General features: G+C 38.2%; 1 long non-coding RNA gene across 1 annotated transcript; it reads right to left on the reverse strand.

Annotated features, from left to right (window-relative positions):
* On the reverse strand, window positions 1–26,087 carry LOC116586346. The gene is made up of 3 exons (XR_004283995.1): window positions 25,977–26,087; window positions 23,480–23,568; window positions 1–631 (listed from the first exon to the last, which is right to left on the reverse strand). It is a non-coding gene; the product is annotated as an uncharacterized LOC116586346 (long non-coding RNA).

The raw sequence follows: 26,087 nt of genomic DNA on the forward strand, positions 1-26,087 counted from the left end.
TTCTGAGGTTTGTGTCTCTTGCCTTGAATGTGGGCTGGCTCTTTGAAACTGCTTTTACACAAAGAATGTGGCTGCAGAGATGGTGCCTCAGTGCCTGGGCTCAGGCCTCTGAGACTGACAACTTTTGCCTCTTGCTTCCTGGAGTGCTCCCTCTGAGGAAATCACCCACTGCTGCTGAGACTGTGAGGAAGTAGGTGCTAGACACTTGGAGAGGTCCTTTGGGGAGAAAAGGCCAGCCAGTGCCTGACATTTCAGTCATCCTCAGCCAGGTTCTAGACATGTGGAAGGAAAAGAAGTGGGAAGGAAGGGAAAATTGTGGTTTTTATTTTATATTCATATCTCAATTAAAATTCAAGTAAAGCAATTATTACCTTACTCTCTAGACTTAACTCTGGACAGCTTTTTCCTTTTTTTTTTTTTTTTCTTTTTTTTCTTCACTTTTTCAAAACCAGTCTCTAAAGACAGAGAACTTGTCACCACTGAAAATGTTAAAACAGTGCCAGACACTCTCAAGGCAATCCAAAGGAAAGAGTCGTTGAAACATTTAATTTATTTTCTTCATGTCGAGCATCCCCAAGATGTCTATTTTAAAGGATACAGAACTCATGTGGAAGCCCATGATCTTGTGACACTGGGAAAAAAAAAAAAAAAAGTCAATGTCACTATGACGAGCAGCTAAAGATGAACACAGCATAATCAGTACGATAGTGAATTGGTTTGTTGAACTTGTTTCTTTTGCAATAAAATCTCAGTTAATTTACCTGTGTAGATTTATCCTGAATCTCTTCTGCTTTTTGCAAAAATAAAGTATTTAGTTTCACATAGCAAGGCTGATAGATACAGTTCTGTCCCTGACTACTTGCTTTTGTTTTTTCTTTTTTGTAGAAAGAGAAACATATTACTCACTGAGTAAGGTCGGCGTACAGAAACAATGAATGTTTTTAACCTACCAAGCCCATACCCCATGCATAGAAGCCTCTGAATCTCTTACATTCTTACAAATTAATGACCAGTCCTTCAAGCCTCTCATTACTGTGCTTTCTGGCTTGGTTTTTGTTTGTTTTTTTGTTTTGATTTAAGAAGTTGCAACCACTTCCTAAGTAGCTGTATGTCTTTGACAAGGATGTGTATAAGACCCTAGTCAAACATCAAGGAAATCATTCTAAGTTTAAAAAATATTTAAAAAGGAATAAAAATCAATTATTGTAAAGCTTTGCCCCTGGAAAGTTAAAGGGAGCTTGCGTTACTTGTTGCCTTGTTTGAGAGAGGAAATGAAGGAGAGATAGGATATGAAAACAATGTTGCTGGCGTGATGGATAAGGCAATAATGTTAAGATTACCCGACAACAGTGCTGTGATAAAGTACAGTCATTACATGATATTATGAAAATGGGTTTTGGTAATTTTCTTAATATACCAACATAATAATCATGCCCTAAGTAAAACCGAATAAGCCCCTATCAGGTATCTCTGGAGCTACCTCCTGCTAAGCAAGATAAACCAAACTCTTCCCACTTTTAAATCCTTGCACAGCACCTGGTGGAGAGCTCCAAACTCAGTCAGTGTTGCCTGCTCTGGAATTTTAAGTTGTAATAACCATGAGATATTTTCAGAAAAAGGCAGGTGCGCCCTGTTCCTGTGTCACGAGATTCCCTACGCAGCTATAGAAACCGTCACATTTCAAGAAGGAAGCATTTTTTAACGATTAACACAAGGTTATTGCCAAAGAGCTGAGCTTTGGGAATGCCACCTACAGAATCTGAGAGGAGTCTCAAGGTGCGTTCAATAGCTTCTCAATTGTCCTTTTGTGAGCAGCAAACTTGAAGTCTGTATAACAGATGCTGCTCACCATAGGAAGGCAACTAGAACTGACCGCCAAGGGAACTGTCAAATGATGGGCGCTCCTGTATTATTCATGTCGCTCCCCTTTTCTGGCAAGCAACTCTTTGAAAACAAAGTGATTTCTTCAAGAATACAGATTTTCATAAGAGCCCTAGTGAGATGGCCCAAAACTCCAGGCTGGTGTTTGCAGAGGGCAGCTGGTGATGAAAATGAGACAGTCCGCTCTCTCGGGTGGTTGAGAAAATGTGCTCAGCACGTGCTTTCTGCTGGCCAGAAGCTTCCCCTCTATACCCACCGGGGATTTGATAGCTGCTATAAATGAATCACCATGTTCTAAATCAAATGTAACAGCGGCCTTTTACCAACTACAATCATTACACTTTGGAAATCTGACAGAGGGGGCTTTAAAAAAAAAAAGAAAGAAAGAAAGACAAAAGAATTCTTAAGCATCATAAGCCATTCCAGGGCTTCCCGGAGGCCTCAATATGAAATACACACTACGTTCAACACTCTCCAGGGTGGCCAGTGCGTATCACAGCTTCTCTTGTTACATGTCGTTGATTACTTCACAGCATTTTACCATTTCATTACCTTTTAGGCGATTATTTCTACTGCTGATGTTACTCTGTATTTCCCCCTCAAGGTTTTCACCTATGAGGCCTATGAAATAAAAGATGTAATTTTGGAAAAGGAACTTGGGCAACACTGGCCCTGCTTCCCCACAAGGCACCAATTAGCTGTCCTGAGTCCCAGCTGCTGTGGACAGCGGAGATTGCACATCTTGTTGTCTTCACTGACAGGACCTTCACTTCCAGGTTCACAAATTTATGCTGCCTGACCGGCCCCAGAGGCATCTGGGACTGTGACTCATACACGCTCGCCAAGTTTGGTGATGAGAAAATCAATTAATGTCCATAGTCTTTGGAAAATGTTGGTTTTTTGTTTGTTTTGTTTTTTTCATTTCTTCTACAGTAAACTGGGTCAAGCAGAATAGATTTACAGATTTAATAAGAAGAAGTGAAAAGAGTTAAGCAATAGCAATCAAAAGAACAAACAAAAATATAATATAAACACTTAGCATGATAGAGTTAGCAAAACAAACCCAAATCTTCACTTATCTTAATGAAAGCACCTTACTCATATACTGCTAGTGGCAGTATAATATGGAATCATCACTCGGGAAGCAATTTCCCATCATAATAAAAGCTTTTTTATTTATTTATTCATTCATTCATTGAAAAATGTGTTATTGCTGTTGTCCTTGTTTTAATGATTACAACATGCCAGGCACTATCCTAGGTACAGAGACCACAAAGAGAATTAATGAAATGATTGTCAACTAAGAGTAGCAAACAAGGAAAATGAGATAAATTACAAAAAAAAAAAAAAAAAAGATATAGACAAATGGTTCTGGAGAATTCAGAAAAGCTGTACAGAAAAGGTGAGATTTGGAGCTAGGTTGTGTATTATCCATTCATTAATTTATGCATTCATTCAACAAGTGTTTATTGAGTTCCTTCTGTATGTCAGGGTGTCAGGAACTGTTGTGGTCCCTGGAGATACATCAAGGAGCACAAGAGACAAAAATCCTATCATGAAAGTTACATACCAGAGACGCAGACAACAAACAAGGTAAACACATATGGGAGGTGGACAAGTGTGAATGAAGAAAAGTCAAGAAGGATGAGGAGAACAGAGAGAGGGTTTACATTTTAGGGAGGGGGCTGGGGAGGGCCTTGTACAAAAGTCAAAAGGTACTGAAGGGCCAAGCTACAGAAATCCTTCTGGGCAGAACATCATAGGATGAGATGACTGTGGGTGTGAAGGCTTGGAGGGGGGGCTGTGCTTGTGAGGAAGAGCAGGCAAACCCAAACCCACAGGTCAGAGGGAAGTGGATGAGGCGGGGAAGGAGGATACGCAGGCTGGGACACTTAGTCATGTAAGCAATTTGCTTTTTCTTTGTGTGGGATATCTGGTCATTAGGTGGTTTGAGCGGCTGAGTGACAGGTCATATTTACATTTTAAACCATTCACTCTGCTCTGTTGTAGAAAAAAGGATGAGTAGAAAGAGGGAGACTACTTAGGAGAGTCAGCTAAGGGAGAGATGATAAGGTTTTTGACAAAAGTGGAAGCAGAGGAGTGCGTGAGAAATGGTCATATCCAGTATCTATTGTGAGAGCCACTGCCAATGGAAGGTGGGTCAGGGATTCCCTGAACCACCCTCAGCTTCTGTGATTTGCTAGGACTCATAGAACTCAGCGGATAGTTAGATTTGCAGCTATGACTTATTACAGCACAAATACACAAAACAAAATCGGCAAAGGGAAAAGGCACATGAAGCGAAGGCCGGAGGGAATGAGGTGCCACTTCCAAGAGTCGTCTCCCCAGAGAGTCACAGCACTGAATTGCAACAGCATGTGTGAAATGGCGTCTGTCAGGAAACTCATTAGAGACCGAATGCCCCAAAGTTTTACTGGGGTCTGGCCACACAGGCACTCTCTGCCTCACATGTACCAAATCTCCAGGCTCCCAAAAGCAAGCAGGTGTCCAGCGTGTGTACAAATAGTCTAGGTACAATCAACCACTCTTCACAGTTAGGGAATGGTGGGAAGTCTGCAGAAATTCATACTCCTGATGCCAGCCAAGGGCTAACCATGAAGGAGCTGTTCTAAAGACAGCAGCTTCGGGTTGACTACAGCAAGTGTTTTCTGGACAGAGAGAATATGAGGTGTGCATTGAAGAGCTGTTCAGGAAGAGAAATGGAGAGTATGGGGGTATTCTAGGCAGTGAGCAAATGCATATGGCAGAGGTCAAGAACAGAAATACTTGATATCTCATCCCTCACTTAGATGTGGACAATAAAATGCACTGGGGAAGTAATAAAGATTCTAGCACACATGGTACCTCTCCTGTGGAGCTTATTTACAAGTTGTTGGAGAGCCAGATACTAGCAAAATAATCCTGAGATCTGTCATTACCTTTCTGACCCAGGAGCGGCTGGCCCAAGCATGGCAAGCAGTGTCATGAGGAAAACCCTGAACAGCAAGTAACATGGCAGCGAGTCCACACCTGAAAGAAGGCCAGTGAACAGGAACACAGACTTGGAGGGAAGCTGTTCACACTTCCTGAGGTCTCAGCTGTGCCAACTACTGATTAACTATCAATGTGTTGGCGTCTCTACCAAGGACGGGCTCCATTTTATTTCTTTATTTAACAAACACATATTGCATTTACTAATGCCAGTCATGTGCTAGGCAGTGGGGACACTGTTCCTGACACTATGCTGTTTGCAGTTCAAGGGAAAAGAGATTGTCACTGGGCACTTTCGTCCTCACCTCTCATAGATTTTCCCACATTCTTCATCTCCATTGCCTCCAACTAAATTTCTCTCAGACCTGGATCACCATGAGAACCTCTCAGTGATTTTCACATTCTCCTAACTCATCCTATAGTGTAAAATCAAATTAGGCTTCTTAAAATCGGATTCCAAGATGACTTATAATGTTTAGGAATTTTTAATATTTTCTATTTCTCAGATTATATTCCAAGATCAGAAAATCGGAAACTGTCATTCCACACGTACACACACACACACATACATACCGACACTAATCTTCCCACAATGAGCCTGCTCATTTCCATCCCCATACCTTAAGATTACATTCTTCCCACCAGAAAAGCCTCTCTCAAATCCATTCACATGGTCCTGACTCTTTTGTGGGACACCTCTAGTGCCTTCTCCACAAGTCACTAACTGTCTGTCTGGTATACCCAAACTGTCCTCCTTCCTATAGCTCATAATATCTGCAGAACACGAGCACATCTTTCCCTGTGCTCTCTCTTTGGTGATGTGGATAAACTTCATTTGTCCAGTCATACCAACATTTATCTCAGAAGGGGGGATATTGCATTTTTTTAAAATTCTAACTACAGTGTCTAGAATTACGCTTGGCCATAGTACATCAGTGAGTCACATTTACTGACTTCATTGACTTTACTATCCCAAGGTCTAGCCTAGATCCTTGTCTTATCCATATGTATAAATCATCTATTGCTTTGTAGCAAATTACCCTCAAAATTACTGGCTTAAAGTAACAATAAACATTTATTATCTTTCATAGCTTTTGTGATTCAGGAACTTGGAATCGGTATGTGTAGGCGGTTGTGGTTTAGGCTCTCTTATGAGGATCCCGTTGAGATGTCATCTAGGGTGTCCTCCAAAGCCTTGACTGAGTCTGGAGAATCTGCTTCCAGTGGGAGTCATTCATTTGGCTGGCAAGTTGAAGCTGAATGATAGCAGGAGACCCCGCTTCCTCCTCTCCTTATGGGCTTTCCACTGGGGCTGCTTGTATGTTCTTATTACAAGGCATCTAACTTCCTCCGGGCAAGCTGTGCAGAGGTATGAGACAGAAGCTTCTATAGGTTTGTCACCTAACCTTGCAAAAGCCACAGAGTGTCACTTCCATAATATGCTTGATCTATCCCGCACAGATCAACAATATTCAACATGGGGAAAGCTGACATAAATATGTGAACACAAGGAGGTAAGAGTTACTGGGGCCATCTTAGAAGCTGGCTACCATACAATAGCTGATTAAATTTTATGACCTAAGGTTTGTTTCCCCGCGCAAAAGTGCATTACTTAAGCAAATCCAGCACAAAACAACTGAAGATATTTTTTAAATGAAGAATTATTAGAAGCTCTTACATAAGGACTTATCACTCTTCAAAAGAATGCCTTTACATTGCAAGTACAGTGGATTTTGAGGATAGCCTTTATGCATTAAGTAGGAATTGTAAGTAATTTTGTTTTCCATCTCTCAGCGTAAAGCCTTAATTTCTTAACTAATTAGATAACTCGAACCCCTTAGCGTTTCAGTTATTTCTACTTTCTCTGTCTCCCCACTAATCTTCACACAGACCACTCATCTCCTGCACCAGTTCACCTCAGTCCTGACTTTCCAACCCTGAAGAACAGCCATTCTTATTCATAGGGCAAAGCAAAGAGCCTGTGTGGAGTTAACAGAACTTAAGATCTCATTCTCCCATCGAAATATCTTCTCCACCTGCTTACTAATGCTTAACATTCTGCAAGTAACAGATTTCTTTTTTTTTTTCCTTTGACATGTGGTTTCTTGTCTCCAGTTAAAAATATCAATATTCTCAGCAAAAGGAATATAATTTTAACAGCTGTCTGCTCATGATGAGTTTTTCTGCATTTCTCCTGAAAGCACATTTTCAAAGGGGGAGAAGAAAAAGAACACTTGGGGGAGGCAATCCCCCAAAAGGAAAAGTCAGGGTAGAGGAAGAAGAACCTCAGGGAATGGAAGGATACACTCAGAATTTCATCCAGGGCCAACTCTTTTATGAGACTTTACCAAAGGGACAAAGTCAAAGGCCTCTAACGACATCCTCATACCAAGCAAGCTCACTATATTAAACAGTATTTCCTTAATGCACCAACTGTCAGAGGCCATCAAAATGAGGCAATGAGTACAATCTCTTAAAAAGGAGAGATAGAGAGAAAAAGAAATGACTGGTGAACATACACCACAAAGATGACAGTGAAGAACTGGGAATATACTACTTGCAGAGTGGCTGTCTTTTTAAATCTTGAGCAAAACCTTGTTTATTTTAATGATGACTTTGGTCTGTAAGCCTTTAGCCCTGTTATTTATTCATAACCTTGTAGGGGTCTTGGATTCCTCATTTGCAAGTATAAAAATGAGAAGCAATTTACACATGCCAGGTGTCTGGACAAATGCTCTCTATTATCTGCATAAACCAGATGCTCAATGATTTGAACCAAGTTGAACAGAATGCATACTGTTCATTCGCAAGCTGGCATCACACTTCTAGAGAGACCCTGGGTTTTGCAAAGACTGTTCTGTAGCTTTTATCAATTACGGGAAAACCATTGTCCCCCCACCCCCCAAAAAAGACATTTCTTGATGATGTGTTGCTGACTGAAATGGTGGGCTGTCCAGTAGAATTGAATGGCCTCAGATTTTCCTTATGACACTTAATCTACGTCCCCAGGAACCCAGACAGAATATAGTCACTAAAGCCAGGTTTACCCACCACATCAAAACAGTCCTTTTTACTTTTATTTGAACTAACTGCCAGGAGAAAGAGAACTAGCTCTTATGAATACACATGCTGTAGACCAGGCATCATGTTAGGAGAATAAGACACATTATTTTATCTCCACAACTGGTTGGATCATAGAAAAGCCAACCTGATTGACTGTGAGATTCAGCTTTTTCTATTAACCAAATGAGACTGTGTGTTGCTTGTGCTTTTATTTAGCAGAATTGGCTGTACTGACAGCTGAAATTAAACCCATTCAGCCCCCCTTGACTAATGTGTTCATAGCCGTCCCTTTTTTGTAGCTCATTCATACTCTCATGCTCATTCTACAGAAGAGAGGCTAATGGGCCTGGACCTCTGTGCAAGGCAAGGGATGCCAAAGGCCTATGGACTGGCTTGAAGCAGAGCCAGCCTGGAAGAGAAGGATCAGAAGGTGGGTTCACCTCCGGGTAGGAGCAGTCCTACTTACAGCACACTAGTAGCCACCTCCCCATGGACAGTAGAGTCCACCATCAGCCAGAGCAAGAGGAGACAGACAATTTTCAGAACTGGAGAGGGGTACTGAGTCTCAGGATGTCCAAATAGGGGAGACTTGATAAAATATTCAGACCAGACCCCAGCATGCAGAAGTCTGGCCCAGACTGTTGGAGGTGTGTAGAGAGGTAAAAGTCAGAAATCCTCTGGGTTGGAGAAGAAGGGTCAATGAGTAAACCAGGAAAGCAGAAAGCACCAAAAATCTGAAAGACTCAAGTGATGTCACAAAACAGCCCCCTTCACTCAGATAACACTAATGAGCTTGTGTGCCTGTTCAAACAGATCCACAGCTGAGGCTCCATGATGGATGACATGGGCCCTCAACACCTCAGAGCTTTAAAATGGAGCTTGGAAATGGTACGTTCCAAGGTGTGTACCAGATGGAAGAAACATTAGGAGGGATGTGTCCCTTTTTTTTTTTTTTTTCAAGATTTTATTTATTTGAGAGAGAGTGCATCTCTGGGATCATGACCGGAGTTGAAGGCAGACACTTAACCAACCGAGGTATCCAAGCACCCCAAGAGAGAGATTTCTTAATGATAAGCCCCCATCTACCCTCACAGAGATCTCCAGCTGATGAACAGTGGTATGTTCCAAGTACATTGTTGATATGTGGACAGACTGATGCCCTCCCTGGGCACATCTCATCAACAGCTGCCTGTATCATAATAGAATTCTACATCAGTGCTAGAACATACACCACTCCAAACCAGGGTTTCTCAAACTTTGATGTGTGCAGAAGTCAATTCGTATTCTTGGTAAAATCCAGATTCTGATTCATTAGGTTTGGGTGGGTCTGAGAATCCTCATATCCAACAAATTCTCAAATGATGCTGATGTCACTAGTCCTGACACCATACTCTTAAGTGGCAAAGGCTCTAGATAAAAAATAGGGGCTTTATTTTTGTTTTCTAGCAACAACTGATACACATAAACATTTAATAACAAGCCACACAAAATTGGCATCTGAAAGAACACAGATTCTTGCTTCTTTGGCAGATAACTATTTGGATATTTATATATCTGGATAATTGTTTCCATTAAACAATACTTTTATTTAAGGATTTATCTATAATGTAAGTAAATAATTTTGATGAAGTCAGGGGGAATATCAGGACAAAGCTGAGTTTTCTCACCTCCAGTCAACCACTGCTTCTAAGTTATCACGAAACAATCATGTCATTAAGAATGATCTTATACGGGGTGCCTGGGTGGCTCAGTGGGTTAAGCCTCTGCCTTCGGATCAGGTCATGATCTCAGGGTCCTGGGATCTAGTCCCGCATTGGGCTCTCTGCTCCATGGGGAGCCTGCTTCCTCCTCTCTCTCGCTGCTTGCCTCTCTGCCTACTTGTGATCTCTCTGTCAAATAAATAAATAAAATCTTAAAAAAAAATGAATGATCTTATACTGTCATTTGTGAATATCTTCTCCCATTCTGTGGGTTGCCTCTTTGTTTTGTGGACTGTTTCCAGGATCTATAAAGAATTTCTCAAACTCAACACACACAAAACAGATGATCATGTCAAAAAATGGGCAGAAGACATGAACAGACACTTCTCCAATAAAGACATACAAATGAAAAAATGTTCATCATCACTAGCCATCAGGGAAATTCAAATTAAAACAACATTGGGATACCACCTTACACCAGTTAGAATGGCCAAAATTAGCAAGACAGGAAACAACATGTGTTGGAGAGCCTGTGAAGGGGAACCCTCTTACACTGTTGGTGGGAATGCAAGTTGGTGCAGCCACTTTGGAGAACAGTGTGGAAATTCCTTAAGAAATTAAAAATAGAGCTTTCCTATGACCTTGCAATTGCACTACTGGGTATTTACCCCAAAGATACAGATGTAGTGAAAAGAAGGGCTATCTGTACCCCAATGTTTATAGAGCAATGGCCACAGTCGCCAAACTGTGGAAAGAACCAAGATGCCCTTCAACGGACAAATGGATGAGGAAGATGTGGTTCATATACACTATAGAGTATTAAGACTCCATCAGAAAGGATGAATACCCAACTTTTGTAGCAACATGGACAGGACTAGAAGAGATTATGCTGAGTGAAATAAGTAAAGCAGAGAGAGTCAATTATCATATAGTTTCACTTATTTGGGGAGCATAACAAATAACATGGAGGACAAGGGGAGATTGAGAGAAGGGAGTTGAGGGAAATTGGAAGGGGAGATGAACCATGAGAGACTATGGACTCTGAAAAACATCTGAGGGTTTCAAAGCAGGGGGGGCGGGAGGTTGGGGGAACCAGGTGGTAGGTATTACGGAGGGCATGTATTGCATGGAGCACTGGGTATGGTGCATAAACAATGAATTCTGTTACACTGAAAAGAAATAAATTTTTAAAAATTTTTTAATTAAAAAAATAATGATCTTATGCACATCATTGTCTTTATGAAAACTCCCAGAAATTTTAATGATGTTCTCATTATTAGAATGGTGTTTTCTTTATATGATTGTTTTCAAACACAAGTCACAAAGTTGATTGAGTTTCTCCCGATTAATGAGAAAGAGAAATCCTTTCTATGCAGTTACGTGGCCAAGAAACAGTTTCAATGAACAACCAGAGCATTTGCTAAAATATTTTGGTGTAATTACATGGGTGTCTAAAAGAATGTACAGAAATGATTTCTAGTATGACAGAAAAAGCACTGGATTAAGTCAAGTGACTTCATCTGAGCTGGCTGCTCATTACCTGTGAAGCTTTGAAAACCTATTGATTCTCTCTGAACCTTTCAAGTTCTTCATGTCATAAATGGAGATAATAATCCCTGGCTTGCTTACGTCAGTGGTGCTGCTAGCCCATGGCACACCTTGGTGAGGATTATAAGATGTCCCCTGTGGGCAAATCTGGCCTGATGCAGGCTCAAACTCAAGTTCTTGCCTGTGTGGACCAAGTTTAAAGCATCACATGTACCCTCACCTCATAAGCAGTGAACCAACTTGTACATCCATGCACACTGCCCATGCTCTATTTATCTCACAAAGTGGTGTAAGGATAAAAAGAAGGCACTTTGCAAACTATCAGGTATACACCAAATAAATCAGTAGCAGAGTATTTAATAGGTCTGTGGTTCTTAGCCAGAGTGAGGGACCAGGGACATCTGAAATATATTTAAAAAGACAGGGATCTACCTGTGGAAGTTTCTGAATCAGGAGGTCTAGGAATCTTTAACATTCTTATTGACAGAGATTCTTTGATGTGCGCCCTTGTTTGAGCATACCAAGCTTAGGAGAATTCAAGACTAGCAGACAATTCAGGTATTTCTAAACCACACTCATTTCTTTTTTACTGTCTGAATTATCCAGAGAGCCTTTAAATGAAAAGGAAAGCACCTAGCATAAAGATTAATAAAAACTAAAGAAGATACTATATTCTCCATAAAAAAAAAAATGAACTAGGATATTGCCCAATAAGTTGATGACTCATAAACTATTTACAGAATGCACATCCATGGTACATAACACATGGCATGAACTATCTCTGTATAGTCCCATCCACTGAACTGCCAGAGCAAAAATCCTACTCCTGTTTCCTCCATTCTAAGAGCCCACTGAGATACAATGGAAAGCCCAGAAGACTGTGTCTGTCATCCATGGTGATATCCAATCAGGCCATCATAAATCACATCAAAGCAATCAATAATCATTCTGCATCTATATACATCCACTATCATTAAAAGCAAAGGCAATAATTCCAACCCAAGCATATTGGTTTGAAACACTGTGAATTAAATCCTTTATAAAAGCACACGTTTCTACTTTCAACGTAGATAGCGAGGCAGTTTGTCATAGCTTTCCATCTCCTATGCTGCTCTGTATTCCAGGAATTGAAGGAAAAGAAACACTACTTAGCCTCTCTTTCAAGGTATAGTTAATACCATTAGTAGAGGAAGCTACAAAATTTTGAACAAAATTAAAAAGACCCATTTTAATCTACAAAGAATAAGGCAGTGAATTTCCTCAGGCTGATACGTTAAAGTATTGCACTTAGGATATGAGTACTATACACTTGAAAATTCCCTGTAATTACATTTAATTATCACATAAAAGTAAAAAGGGGAAAATAAACTAGATAAATGGCCAGGGACTCTGAGTTTTGAATTGACATATTATTGTCCCCAATCTCATTGAACAGTCATTGTCTTTAGGCTATTGGTACTCTAACCCATGAAGAAAATGTTTGGCAATCTGATATCTAATTACTCTTAAAATATCTGCGGTAGGGGGAAAAATCATCCCTACAAGATTGATTAGATCTGACAGGTGGAAACTTTTTATCTAATGGATTTATAAAGTAACAATTGATAACCAACGGCAAGACAAATGAGTTTCTGGTTGCCATGACAATTCAGACAGCATTCTACCACCACTGTAACAGCAACACTTAAATAATGAACATAAAGACAGATAAAAAAGCCCACGCAGAACTGGGAGTCAAAAGCTAAGAATTTAAAGTCTAGATATTGCAGAGGTGATGGAACCCTTAAGAGACTGCACAGAAAGTGACCACTGAGTAATGAGTAAAAATTTTCTTGAGGTGGAGCTCAGTCTGTTCAATCCCAGGATGGCCCTTGAATGCCCACACCCTACCCAATGCTAGAAGAGACTAACTTCTGATTCCTATGTCAGCATGCAATTGCAGCTGACAGTTTTGTAGAATGCTTCTCAGAGAGAACGTTTTTATACCCCACTCACTATGCAAATGAATGGTAGCAGATATGAACACATGTTTCAAACTATTAAAAGCAAAGCTAATGAAAATGTTCTATTTTAAATTATGCATTATGAGAAATGAATACAGTACCTCTTCAAGTAATGAAGGGACAGGCTTATTCAATAGGAATACACAATACACAGGTAAAGAAGAAATAAAAAGTGCATTTCATTAAGATAAAAAAATATATACACTGAAAATGTATCATTAATTTTATCTGAAAGAAAAAAATGCCGCCAACATTATCAATTTAAGATTCATCTTACTTTGAGAGATATTAATTAGAATGTGAAAAATATTGCATCTTAACAGTGATGAAATGTGGTATATATTTACATATATTCATATGTAATTGTTCCTGTAATATAGGTTCATTCACTCAATCATTTCATCAGTGAATATTTTTAGTACCTCCCACTATGTCATCTAACTGTCCTAAGTACCAGTTTTACATAATCAGTCGAAAGTATTGCTGTTTTTATGGACCCCAACAAAGAATCTCATTGAGTGGACCCACTGATGGGTGTGAACACAATTCTGGGGTTCAAAATGAACACATTATGCAAGTAACTCAATAAGGCCTGCTCCTGGCCGGTGTGTCATGATATACTCACAGGCAGTAAGAATGATATTTCTTATAAAGTTACAAATGTTAGTGTTAAAGACTAAGGATTATATATACCTATTTAACTCCAACTTACAATTTCCCATGTTATCAACAGAAGTTTACTTACAAGTCAATGTATTTCCCGTAAAATAGCATGAACAAATTTTGGATGGGCCCCAGACCAGACCATAAATGCCACTTGATTCACAACTACCTGCATTATTATCTTCTACTTTCATTTCAGACCACGACAGACCTTCCTGACACTGGACAGCTTCTCCTCCCTTGCATCCCAGAGCTTCTGTATTCCCTTCCTGTACCCATCCTGGTAGTGAAGGCAAGGGAAAAAATTCCTCACAGCTGCTCATGAACCCCGTGGGGAAACTGAGGGTCTACCAGAGTAACAGCAGTGTTTCTAGTACAGATAAATCTGATGGCGTCAGTTAAAGCAGAGGTAGGGACCCTCAAAGGAGCAGCCATCAGCAAGTTCAAGATGTCCCTAAATTGGGTGTTTATATTTTCAGTGAGAGATAATTCAGATTAAATAAGACAGTGAGCTTGATTCTATCTTTAGTCCCAGGTTTAAGCACTCTTCACCTCAACGCAAAAAGGTGGAGTCAATGTCATTCCTGCCTGATTTTATGAAATGAATATGTACTCTTTTATTAAAAACCAGAAATATGGAATCAAGTAACTGAGAAGCTGAAATAATTTCTACCAGTAGGACTTCAGGCAAGCTCCTAAACCTTTGGTGAGGCTCAGTGTTCTGATCTCTAATTATGAGACCTAAAGTTTTGTGAGGTACAGATGTCAGTTATAATCATCACAGAAAAATAAAAATGTTATTCTTTATTTTCAGAAAAAACCTTCTGCAGCATACTAAATTGTTGCTGATATCATCTAAACGGTGGGTATATAGATGTTCCCCTAGACATATGTTTAAACTTTTTTTTAAAAAAGATTCTATTTGTTTATTTGACAGATAGAGATCACAAGTAGGCAGAGAGGCAGGCAGAGAGAAAGAGGAGGAAGCAGGCTCCCCGCTGAGCAGAGAGCCCCATGCGGAGCTTGATCCCAGGACCCCAAGACCATGACCTGAGCTGAAGGCAGAAGCTTTAACCCACTGAGCCACCCAGGCGCCCCATGTTTAAACTTTTTCATAACAAACTGTTGAAAAAGAAAGGAAATATGGTTTAAAAAACCTCTGAATGGGGTAAGATCTCTCCCTCAGAATCTCTATTCAATCAAGAACTATGAAAGGTCTGAGATGATATCCTTCTTGCAGGCAGGTTAGCCTGACACTGTCATGGATGCTGTAAAAAGACACAGGACTCCTGGTTCAGAGACAAGACTTTAGCACTCACAGAATATCAGCAGGTAGACAAGCTGTCCAAGCCCCACTTACCACACGGTGACACAAAGTGGGCCAAGAGATACGTACACATGCTGTACATTGTGCTACAGAAAAGGAAACCCAGGTGTGGGAAAACTCGAATCCTTTATAATGGGCAATAAACTGGCCTAACTTTTGCCCCTGATAGAGAGATTGTCTTTATTTTAATGGAATATACTGGTCTAGGAGGAGATACCATCTCCATTTTCCAAGGCTATTTGCTCTATAACACCTTTGAAGAGAGAGTCTGAAACAAAAGCAGTCGGGGCATCCTCTTCCAAGGTATACAGGAACAAATTATCTCCATATACTTAGTACGCAGGAAACAAAAATTGAAAAAAATCTACATAATACAACAGTTCCCATGTAGGTAGTAGTTAATGCAGACCTTGTGCCAAGTATTTGACAGTGGTTGTAACACTTAACCGGCACAACAAAATTCCTAAGAAGCAGATACTTTTCCTCTTCTCATTTCATGTACACATACACACAGAGAGACAAAAGAGTGGAGCCATAATTCAAGCAAGTCATAAGGCTCGAAGCCATAATAATACTAAATAATGAAATAATGGAACACAGATCTTATTGCTTTACTACCGTTTTAAAATTATATGCAATATACTTCTATCTCTGCATATACATTATTATTTTATAATTAATCATCCATGTGTCTATCTTTCCCACTGAACTATATCTTGAAGATCAGAGACATTTGGGTTGTTTTATTCTCAAAACCTAAAAGTACCTGGCTAGTATACAGTAGATATTCAAACAGTACTGGTTGAAAAAAAAATTTTTTTAATTAGCTTTCAGTCAATTAGTCTCAGAATAAGAAGCCACTTCTTGTGCTTTCTGGTGCTCTATTCTGAGGATAATATCTAATTTCAGATGAATATTCATGATAAGCTATAAAATAAGATAAACATTTTTATTCTCATTTTTAAGATAAACTGTAGATTGAGGCATTTATGACATTATTTAAAATGATTTTCCTTGAGGTTTTTTTTTTTTTTTGGTTTTATTTATTTGTCAGAGAGAGAGAGGGAAAGAGAGCAAGCATAGGCAGACAGAATGGCAGGCAGAGGCAGAGGGAGAAGCAGGCTCCCTGCCGAGCAAGGAGCCCGATGTGGGACTCGATCCCAGGATGCTGGGATCATGACCCGAGCCTAAGGCAGCTGCTTAATCAACTGAGCCACCCAGGCTTCCTGAGAATTTTTTTTTTTTTAAGTCTGACTTATTCTGGAAACATCTTAAGGTGAATTTTTAAGGAATTTAATATGTGAATTTATGAAAGTTTTAAACAATGACTCGGAACAGAACAATGGGTTATGGCCCTTGAAGGTCATCTAGTCCACTGTTTAAAAAAAGAAATGAACAGAGGACCCATTTGTCCAAAGAAAATATTCCAAGAAAGCCCAGTATTTAAGGAGATGAAAGTGGCGATTCTAGTCAAAATGGAATTAGAAATATGTAGCCCCATATAAGTATCTTCTCTGCTCCCCACTGAGTGGTCTTTCAGGAGTGTTAGGGACATTTTTGAGGGATACAACTTGAGATCAGTTGACAGAGAGTCCATTCTTCACATTTTTTAGTTGAACTGCTAAACACCTATAGTAGTTTATCCAAGATGTCTGCCAAATTAGTTAGTGACTGCACTTACCTAAGAGTTCTTACCTAAGAACTTGAAATTTCTCAGTCTAGTGTTCATTCCACTTTACTGCCCCTTAATTATTAAAAAAAATAGAATAATGTGATAGTTGCAGTTTTCCCCTAAATGACATTATAAATGATGATAACTAAAGCCAAAGTTATAAATCCTGCCATGAAAGTACCATGCTGGAAATTGTGTGTGCTAACTCAACTTTCAGAAGTATTGTGTCAAGAAGCCTGCAACCAATCTTTATTCTCCATTGATGTAAAGGCCACAATGTCTATAATTTAGCACCTCTTGTGGATGGTTATACCCTTTTTCAGTGCAGGAAGTGAACTGGTACACACTTTTCTTCTCCAAGGTGACTGGAAATTTGGTGCCTTCATAGCAAAATTATGAGATTTGCTTTGATAATGTTTTAGGATGTCAACTCTTGGCAGGGAAATTCCTAACTAATGCCACAACTTCAAAGTAAAGATTTTCATCAAAAATAATCTAAACAATAAAACAGTGTCTGCCAGCACCTCCTCCTCCAATCTCTTTCCTCTAAAGGGCTCTTACAAGCCTACAACTGCATTAACGTGTCTAAAAGGGGTAAAACCCTTGATCTGTCATCAGTCCCACAGGTTGATGTGCTAATGGTCTGTTTTCACTGAAATTTCTAGGCTGCCCAACTGCTCTCTTTTCTTCCAAAACCATGATAATACTGCAAGAGCTCTGAAAACATTAGTATCATTTTTTGGTGGTAATATAAGTGACTATGACACACTGAGGTACTATTGAGAACTGCCCTTCTCTTGAAGGGCAAATTCCAAATCCCTCATGGCTACAGATTCCGAAACCTTGCAGTGATCCAGCAAGGAAAAAAAAAAAGAGAGAGAGAGAGAGAGAGAAAGAAACGGTCCTAATGATACACACATATAAAAACAATATCCTTGCTCCAAAAGAGTATTCAAATGCTACCCAAACATACTCTGCACATTATTTATTTTGCATGAGATTTCCTTTGATAAATAAGAGTAGTATCACTGTAACATGTGAGTGAAGAAGAGTAAGTGATATTTCAACAGTGCCTCAAATAATGGCCATGCTCAGGAATGCATTGCCTTGAATTCACCCAATTTGAATACATCCATTAATATGACCACAACAAAGGCAAAGCAAATCTCTTGGCCTCTATCTACATCCACAGAGTTGTTGCCCTTTGGAACCTTTTCACCCCCTGATCTATTCAATTAGTTGACTGATTTTCTTAAGCTTCTCTTATATGTCAGATGCTTTGTAGCCACAAGGATATTTTGAGGAACAAGTCAAACACGAAACTCCTTCCAGATCCCAGTAGGGAAGAAAGTCAAGAAAACAGGCAAACATATTTTGAGACATGCTGAGAAAAGAGAACTGAAGATTCCTGAGGAAGCACAAAGAAAGGATGCCTGACTTAGACACAGGAAGTCAGGGGAGGCATCCCAGAGAAAGTAGTGCCTAAACTGAGACCAGAATAACCTGATAATCTGGCCTTCGTGCATGTTTCTCCAACTGCTGCAACTCTCTTCCCTTCACTCTTCAGTTAGCCAGTTGTTAGCACTGTCCATGTCTCAGTTTTGATGTCACCTCTTCAGGAATACTTAATCTCCCCTAGACTAGCTTCCTGTACATTTGCTTTCAGAATACTAATGACATTCTTCATGACTAATTCATGTCTCTCTCTGCAACCAGCCTGAAGGTCCAAAGGTAAGGACTATGTCAGTTCTGTTGTAATTATTTAAGGTTTGGAGTTGGTCAAGTAAAGGAATGGAAGGGCGAAGGGACAAGAGAATTAAAAATATTGGCAAGGAAGTGGTTGAGCTGATGGAATATGAATGTGGGCACTCGCACTTCTGCTGCCACCACCAGACAGAAATTATAGAGCCTTGTTGTGAGCCAGACAGCATTCCAGTGAAGAGGGAACTTAGGAAGAGGATGAAAAGGGGGATCAGGAAGCTCCAGGAATCAGTGATGCTAAAGAACGCATGTGGCGCAAGTTAAATGAATAAGAAACCTGGAAGGACATGTTGATGTGTAGAACTTAAAAATGACATGTAAAGGTAAGGAGGTAAAAACCTGGAGTCATAACAAGGCCCTAGGGTAGTTATTGTATGGGTGGTCCCACTGGAGAGGAGGTGAAGGTAGTAGTGATGTCAGGATGACACATAGAAAATGAGTATTAATTGAGTTATCCATGAAGATGCAAATTTGAAGATGAGAAAAATTGCAAATTAAAACAAAAAAGGAAAGCATAGGATAGCATAACAAGATGGCTTCAGTTTCAAATCAGTAGGAATTTTGCACAGAAATAAAGGAACATATGGCTGGAAAGTAATGCTGGAGTACAAGAAATATACCAAACCTACTTTAGAGGGCTGAATGGTGGCCCTCAAAAAGGTATGTACATGTCCTAATCTTCAGAACCTGGGAATATTACCTTAGTTGGCCAAAAAAAAAAAAAGTGATTGTAGATGTAACTAAGTTAACGATCTTGAGATGTGGAGATGATCTGGATTATATAAATAATGAGAAAAAATAAAAATAATCTGGCAGAAAATGGGCAAAACTCAGAGACAGTAGAGAAGACAGGAAAGGCCATTATTTATATTAAAAGGTACTCACTTCAATAGATATGAAGTAAATTAAAGCTAAAAAAATACTTTAGAGCCACTATATGGCAAAATTTTAAAATGTGATAATGTTGAATGTCAAACATGGACTGTAGGAAATCTTAAGCATTGTTCCTGGGAGTGAAAATTAGCTAACTGCATGGAAAATAAATTTGGCCCTATCTTAAGTTAAACTTTGAATACTCTGTGTCTTAGAAATTCTACTTCTAGAGAAATCCTTATACATGTGTCCCAGGAGATAACAGAAGACTATTTCTAATGTCACAACTAGTCAAAGAAGGGAAAGGATTAAGTATGGTACATTTATACCATACAATACTATACAGCAGTGAAAGTAAGTAAATTACCACCACACTCATCTGCAACTTGTTGGCATGGTTGCTTGGCTGCTTATTTTGGTCAAAAGCAAGCTCCTCAACAAGGCCCGTCATGAGCAGTCCTTCCAAGACTGCCATCTACCTCTGGATTCTTAGTACTTTGGATTATCCTAATCCTACTCTACTCTTTCCTTAACAGACCTCTCCTTCTAAGATATATTTACTTACTACATCTATTATCAGTCTCTTCCCAATAGAGCCTACATTCCTTAAGAGTGGAAATCCTTCTTTGTGTGATGTACACAAAGCACGTGGCAGGAGATCTGGCATACAGTCTGCATTCAATAAAGAGATGTTAATTGAATGAATAAAATGGTTGATCTTTGAAACACAACATTTAGGGAAGAAAAAAAGGCAAAGAAGAATACCTAGTATTTATAATCAAAGTTAAATGCACTGTTTGAGAATTTAAATAGATGTGATAAATCTAAAAAGAAAAGCAAGTGTACAATTAAAAGAACTTTAGGAGAGTATCAACCTCTGTGCACAAGGCAGGGGTTGATACTAAGAAGAACAGAGAGGGTTCTACTAGTGTTCATAATATTCTATGTGAAGGCATTTATTTTATGACTATGCATCATAAAGTGTTTATGTATTCTTTTGACTCAATCAAGTTATATATACATTTTTTCACATATAAAAGGAAAACAACAGAAGTTAGCATTTTAAAAAGTTACATAAGAATAGGCCAGAATCACAGGTAGAACATCTTTATGTTAAGTATTTGTGATTTCATTTTACTTACATAGGACTCTTATGTGTGTGTATGTTTTAGGACATGATGGGGAACAGAATGCTTTCCACACTGTTGGTCATGGTCAAAAATGTGTAAATCCACTTTTCTAGGGAATCCTAGTCGTATCTGTTTAAGTATATCAGTCCACACAATTAAACACTTTACGTGAAGAACAGAGAGTGTGTCAACTACCAAGGACCACTAGCTCCATGCAACAATGCATCCAAGTGTTTATATGGGGAAAAACGGCCATCTGTTAAATAAAACACCATTATTTGAAGAGCTCAGGCTCTGACATTCAGGGTCTTAGTATTTCACACAAGATGTTTTTTAGCTTCTTTAGGAAACCTGCCTTTCATTAATTTTAACTCAACATTGGTAGAATCAACTGGGTCAGTCTGTCTAATAGGGTGCCTTCCTGATAGGCAAACTAGTTTCTGGCAATGGAAAAATTGAGCACTGTTTACTTTCTCCACTGAAGAGTATTATCACCTGACACTAACATATACAAACATACAAATTAATACATACAATTTAATAAAAATTATTACAGAGAGTGTTACCAGCCCAGAACCTAAAAATGGAGACATCTACAATGATTACTTAGCTACACTCAGAGGCTGATATGAAGTCATGGAACCTCACTGATAGAAAAATAATGAAACATTGGGGCACCTGGGTGCTTAGATGGTTAAGCCTCTGCCTTCGGCTCAGGTCATGATCTCAGGGTCCGGGGATCAAGCCCCACATCAGGCTCTCTGCTCAGTGGGGAGCCTGCTTCCCCCTCTCCCTCTGCCTGCCTCTCTGCCTACTTGTGATTTCTGCCTGTCAAATAAACAAATAAAATCTTAAAAAAAAAAAAGAAAGAAAAAGCATGAAACATCAATTTCTTAGTCTTTTGTATGTCTCATGCATTTGATAAGTGAAATCAGAAAACAGAGCCTCCATATTTCACAATATCCATCACTCCATTAGTTGAATGATGTTATCAACAAACAAAAAAAGCACTGCAATTCAAGTTCAACTATGAAAGACCACACAAGGTTCTGATTTGACAGATTTAAAAATGAACACCAATAAAATACAATAGAGGAAAGTCAAGTATACATTTCCATTTGTCTCTGATTCTAATCTGTCAGTCAACCAACATTCATTGTTATGGATCTAAGGAAATATCTAGGACAGGAAACAGCCTCAGAGATGATTCTGTCAGATTTTAAATGTTCTCTGATAACAACAGCTCATCAAAACTCCTTAATGGAGCAAAAATTTATAAATGTTTCATTATCACTGTTATTACAATTTAATGGAAAGGGCCTACAAGATGATCAGAGACATGATTTAGGACTAGGTTCTGTTTCCTAAGGAGTAGTTTGAATTCTAGGGCCTTCCATACTGAACATCCCTGATATCACAGTGAACAATCCTGGTAAGTCCTCATTTCAAATACTCCTAACTTGTAATATATTTCAAATATTCTTAAATCTAATGTAAGCTTAACAGATAAGGTTTTCATCAGTTAAACAGTATTTAGGTTGTCCATTGGCTTGTTTTATCAGCAATCACAATCTCTTGTTTTTAGGAAGGTATAGGCCATTGTCTAAGGTGGTTATGTCAAAAACTCAGTTTCAACATATTCACTTGCATTCAGTTTGCAAACAAAACACCTATTTGCTAGAACACAGGAGAGTACGTGAAGACTCGGTGGGTTGGTAGTAACTTAGGTTAGTATTTTGCACACATTTTTCAAATTAATGCATTAATTTGGTATCTTTTAATCATCCTGCCCAAATCTCAGATGCCTGGAGTTCTTCAAGTAAAAAGTAATCCTACCGATGAAGCATATTTTGGTTTAAACTTTCCTGAGAGGAAATAAATACGTGACTCACTTCAAAGATAGAGATTACAATAGGGTGGCCCTTAAGTAAGTAGAGACTTTTCTTCATGTAATAGTTGAAGAGGTCAAAGCTATTAACATTTTTTTGTAACTTAAGCTGGGCGCATTTGGAAGGGCATCTCAAACTTGTCACATAGCTCAAGCAGAAGTTGTAAGCTCAAATGCACTAGAGTTTAAAATCCTTTCTGATCTGCGATCTTGTACAAACCCCAACTATTGAGGAGTCAGCAAAAGATACCAGAATGCCTTCCATTCCCCCTCTTTCATTGCCCTGCTCTTGGCCAGACCAAAAGAATAAATGAGACACAAAAACAACAAGGTACTATGGGGCCACACAGAAATACGGAATCTTTTTCACATTTTTAAATATTAAGCTGATAGAGATACTACAAGTTTTTCCTCAATAAAATACAATCTGTTCACATTAAGGTGCAATGAAGAACAATAAATACATTAAGCATTAGGAGATCAAATTTCAATAGCTAATGACAAGTATGTCAAGGCAGAATTAATTTGACTGGGCAGCTTTGGGTTTGGTTTTTTTTTTAAGTCAGATTGACATTGAACCAAATTCTCGTGAGAGAAATTTATTATAATTTGTTAATGTGTAATCAAATAGCTAGCACAAATTGAAATATGGAGTGAATTGGAAATATGTTTTTGTTGGGTCATCTTGTCCTATATAAATTTACTGCATGTTAATCTAGATGCCATAATGGAAATGTTGGTGCTTAACCAAGACAGTCTTTCTCAGGGTTGACCTTAAGTGACCGAGTCAAAAAACAGAATATTTCCTGGACTTGAAATGAATTCTCTTAGGGGCCAATAAAATCAAAATGTAAATATGGTAGTAGAATAAATTGCCCTATTTTTAAATAGTTTTCTTATTTCATTTTACAGCAAAGGTATATTTTAATGAATATGGTCATGCAATTAAATTAAAATTTGATATAAATTTTTTTTTTACCAGTGACACATTATGATACATTCCTTTAATAGTCTTCCCAAAGTATGTTCATAGCTCTTGGATCATATCTTTTCTCATTCCTTTCATATCTAGACTGGAAAAGAATAGAATTATATGAAAAATTTCAAATAACTTTCATAAATAACTATCAATAATTAACTTAAAATCTTTATAGTTCTGCATTAAACCCATTAAAAAACTATTGTGTATAGCTCTAATAAATGTTGATGATTCAGTGAAGGAGTCAGCTGAATAATTGAGTGTTATAGATGTTTCATTACTAATGGTTAAATATCCATCCCTTCTATAATATCCATAAAGCACAGTAGATCATTGCATTAATTATCAGGAGGGGCTACTATGTTATGAGTAGAAATATATACTAACTCACCTATTTTATTCAGTATTGACTGAATAAATACCCATTAGATTATTTATCTTCAAAGTATTTCTCAACCTGAACAAATTAAATCTCAAACACCCTTATTTAAAGATATTTAAAACTAGTCAGGGAGGTCAGTTTTCAAATATTACTCTATCTTATCCACTTTAAATATTTTACTTGAATAATGCAAAAATAATCTTTACTCATTCTGTATGCAAACCCATGTTCATTACAGAATTCTACTCACTTTAACTTTGAATCATTAGAAAAATAAAAGAAGAAATAAAAAGTAAAGCAAATAAAGTTTTAAAAATAGGTTTTATAGGAGTGTAAGAGAACTTCTATTTTATTCTTTCTGGGGTTTTTTTTTTTTTCATGCAATGACCTGTATTAATATGGAGACAATACACAACTAACAAAAAAGAGAAGGAGAAGTAGGGAGAAAGATAGAGCCCCTCTGTAGGTGCCAAAGGCAGTAGGGAAGGAAGACATAGAGAATCAGATTTTTTTTTTGTAAAATTACAGAGATAAGTACACATACCCAAACCCCAGAACATTCTGCCCCTGATTGTTCTATCTATAGCAATGGCAACTTATCTGCTAGTGAGGGAGGAGGCAGAAATGCTGGAAATAAATTCAGATTAATGGTCACCATGTTACTCATTGATGGGACAAGATAATATATTACAAAGTAATTAAACAATGTATTTCATTATGATCATATTTTGTTATTTCTCTAATATGTAAATATTTTATTTTATATATTGACAAGGTTAAATTTGGAGACCTATATAGTTTTGATAGATTCTTATAAAGTTTGAAGAATCCAGATAAAACCAAATTAAAAGGCACAGTAAGCCACCAATGAATATTTTTGATTTTACAATTTACTTGGAATAAGACCAAATCACACCAGTCAAGTACCATGTAGGTCTATTGTGAAAATTATCACCTTATCCAAAAGAAGAGTATTTGGTCAGCTACAGTAAATAGTGTTACAGAACTCAGTGACCCGAGCCTGACTGCAAGCCAAAGGTGAGGACATATCCCTCCCAAGCCACTCTGATACAACCTTTTAATTACAGTAATAATGTTATTTATAACATGTCACCACCAAATGACCTTGGGGCTTGGGCACACATGGTTAATAACAATCCTAAAAAAGGACAATGAGCAGTAGAAATGTCATCCAGTGAGATAAAATTCCAAGCAGGTATTGTGACAAAAGTACAATGGAAAGAGTAATACAGTCATTTACAAATTGAGATTTGTAAATGTTGGTGTCTTCAAATGGTGGTATGTTCAATACAAAAGAAAGAGCAGGCATATGATTTTAAGTTTCATAAAAGCCTTCATAGCAATGACTAGAAAATGACAAAATTTTTCAAAAGAGATACTTTTAACTACATACTTACTTGGCTCAGGATCATGCTAGCTGGGTTTTTTTTTTTTTTTAAATATGGGCCAACATCAGTGGGTGTTGTAAATTTCAAAGACTGGAGCACATAAAAAGGGTAGGCACAGTGCAATTATGATGATAATGATGATAATGAACAGAGCTAACACTTACTGAGTCCAACTTTATCCAGACACTTTGAATGCTTTGCATATATTACCTCAATTAATTCTTTTAACCACATAATGAGATATATATTATTATTATCCTCGTGTTATTGGTGATACTACCTAGGCTTACAACATTATGTAGGCTGCCTGTAGTTAGTTCCAATGAAACCTGGACTCAAAAACAGATCTGTTTCCTTGCTTAACCATCACATGTACAAATTGTGGCACAAAGTGTAGAAGTCATTATCTTCCCTCAATGGTCATCATGGAATTTTGAACAGGTTCACACTCTTCATGTTAATTTAGAATATGGCAATTTCCCTTTACCAATTAAGAGTATATACTAGATCCCAAAGAACCCCAAAAATGATTAGGGAAGAGAAAATGACAATGGGAATAGAAAATGGCTTTGCTGCTCTTCAAGTGCTCAATATACAGTCAGAGAAAGGATAAAGGACCAGCCTAAGTACATGCATGTAATTACAAATGAGAGAAAAATAATAATTAAAATGCTAAGACACTAAGCAGAATAAAGAAAGAAGATACCAGCATCATCAAGGGGACTAAAATCAAAGGTATATAGGTCTCTTCTTCATAGGATAGCTTTTATCTCCTACTGATTCCTGCTTTCTTTCAAAATTTCTACTTCTGCATGAA

This window comes from Mustela erminea, chromosome 3 (assembly GCF_009829155.1).
Source record: "Mustela erminea isolate mMusErm1 chromosome 3, mMusErm1.Pri, whole genome shotgun sequence".
Taxonomy (NCBI): domain Eukaryota; kingdom Metazoa; phylum Chordata; class Mammalia; order Carnivora; family Mustelidae; genus Mustela; species Mustela erminea.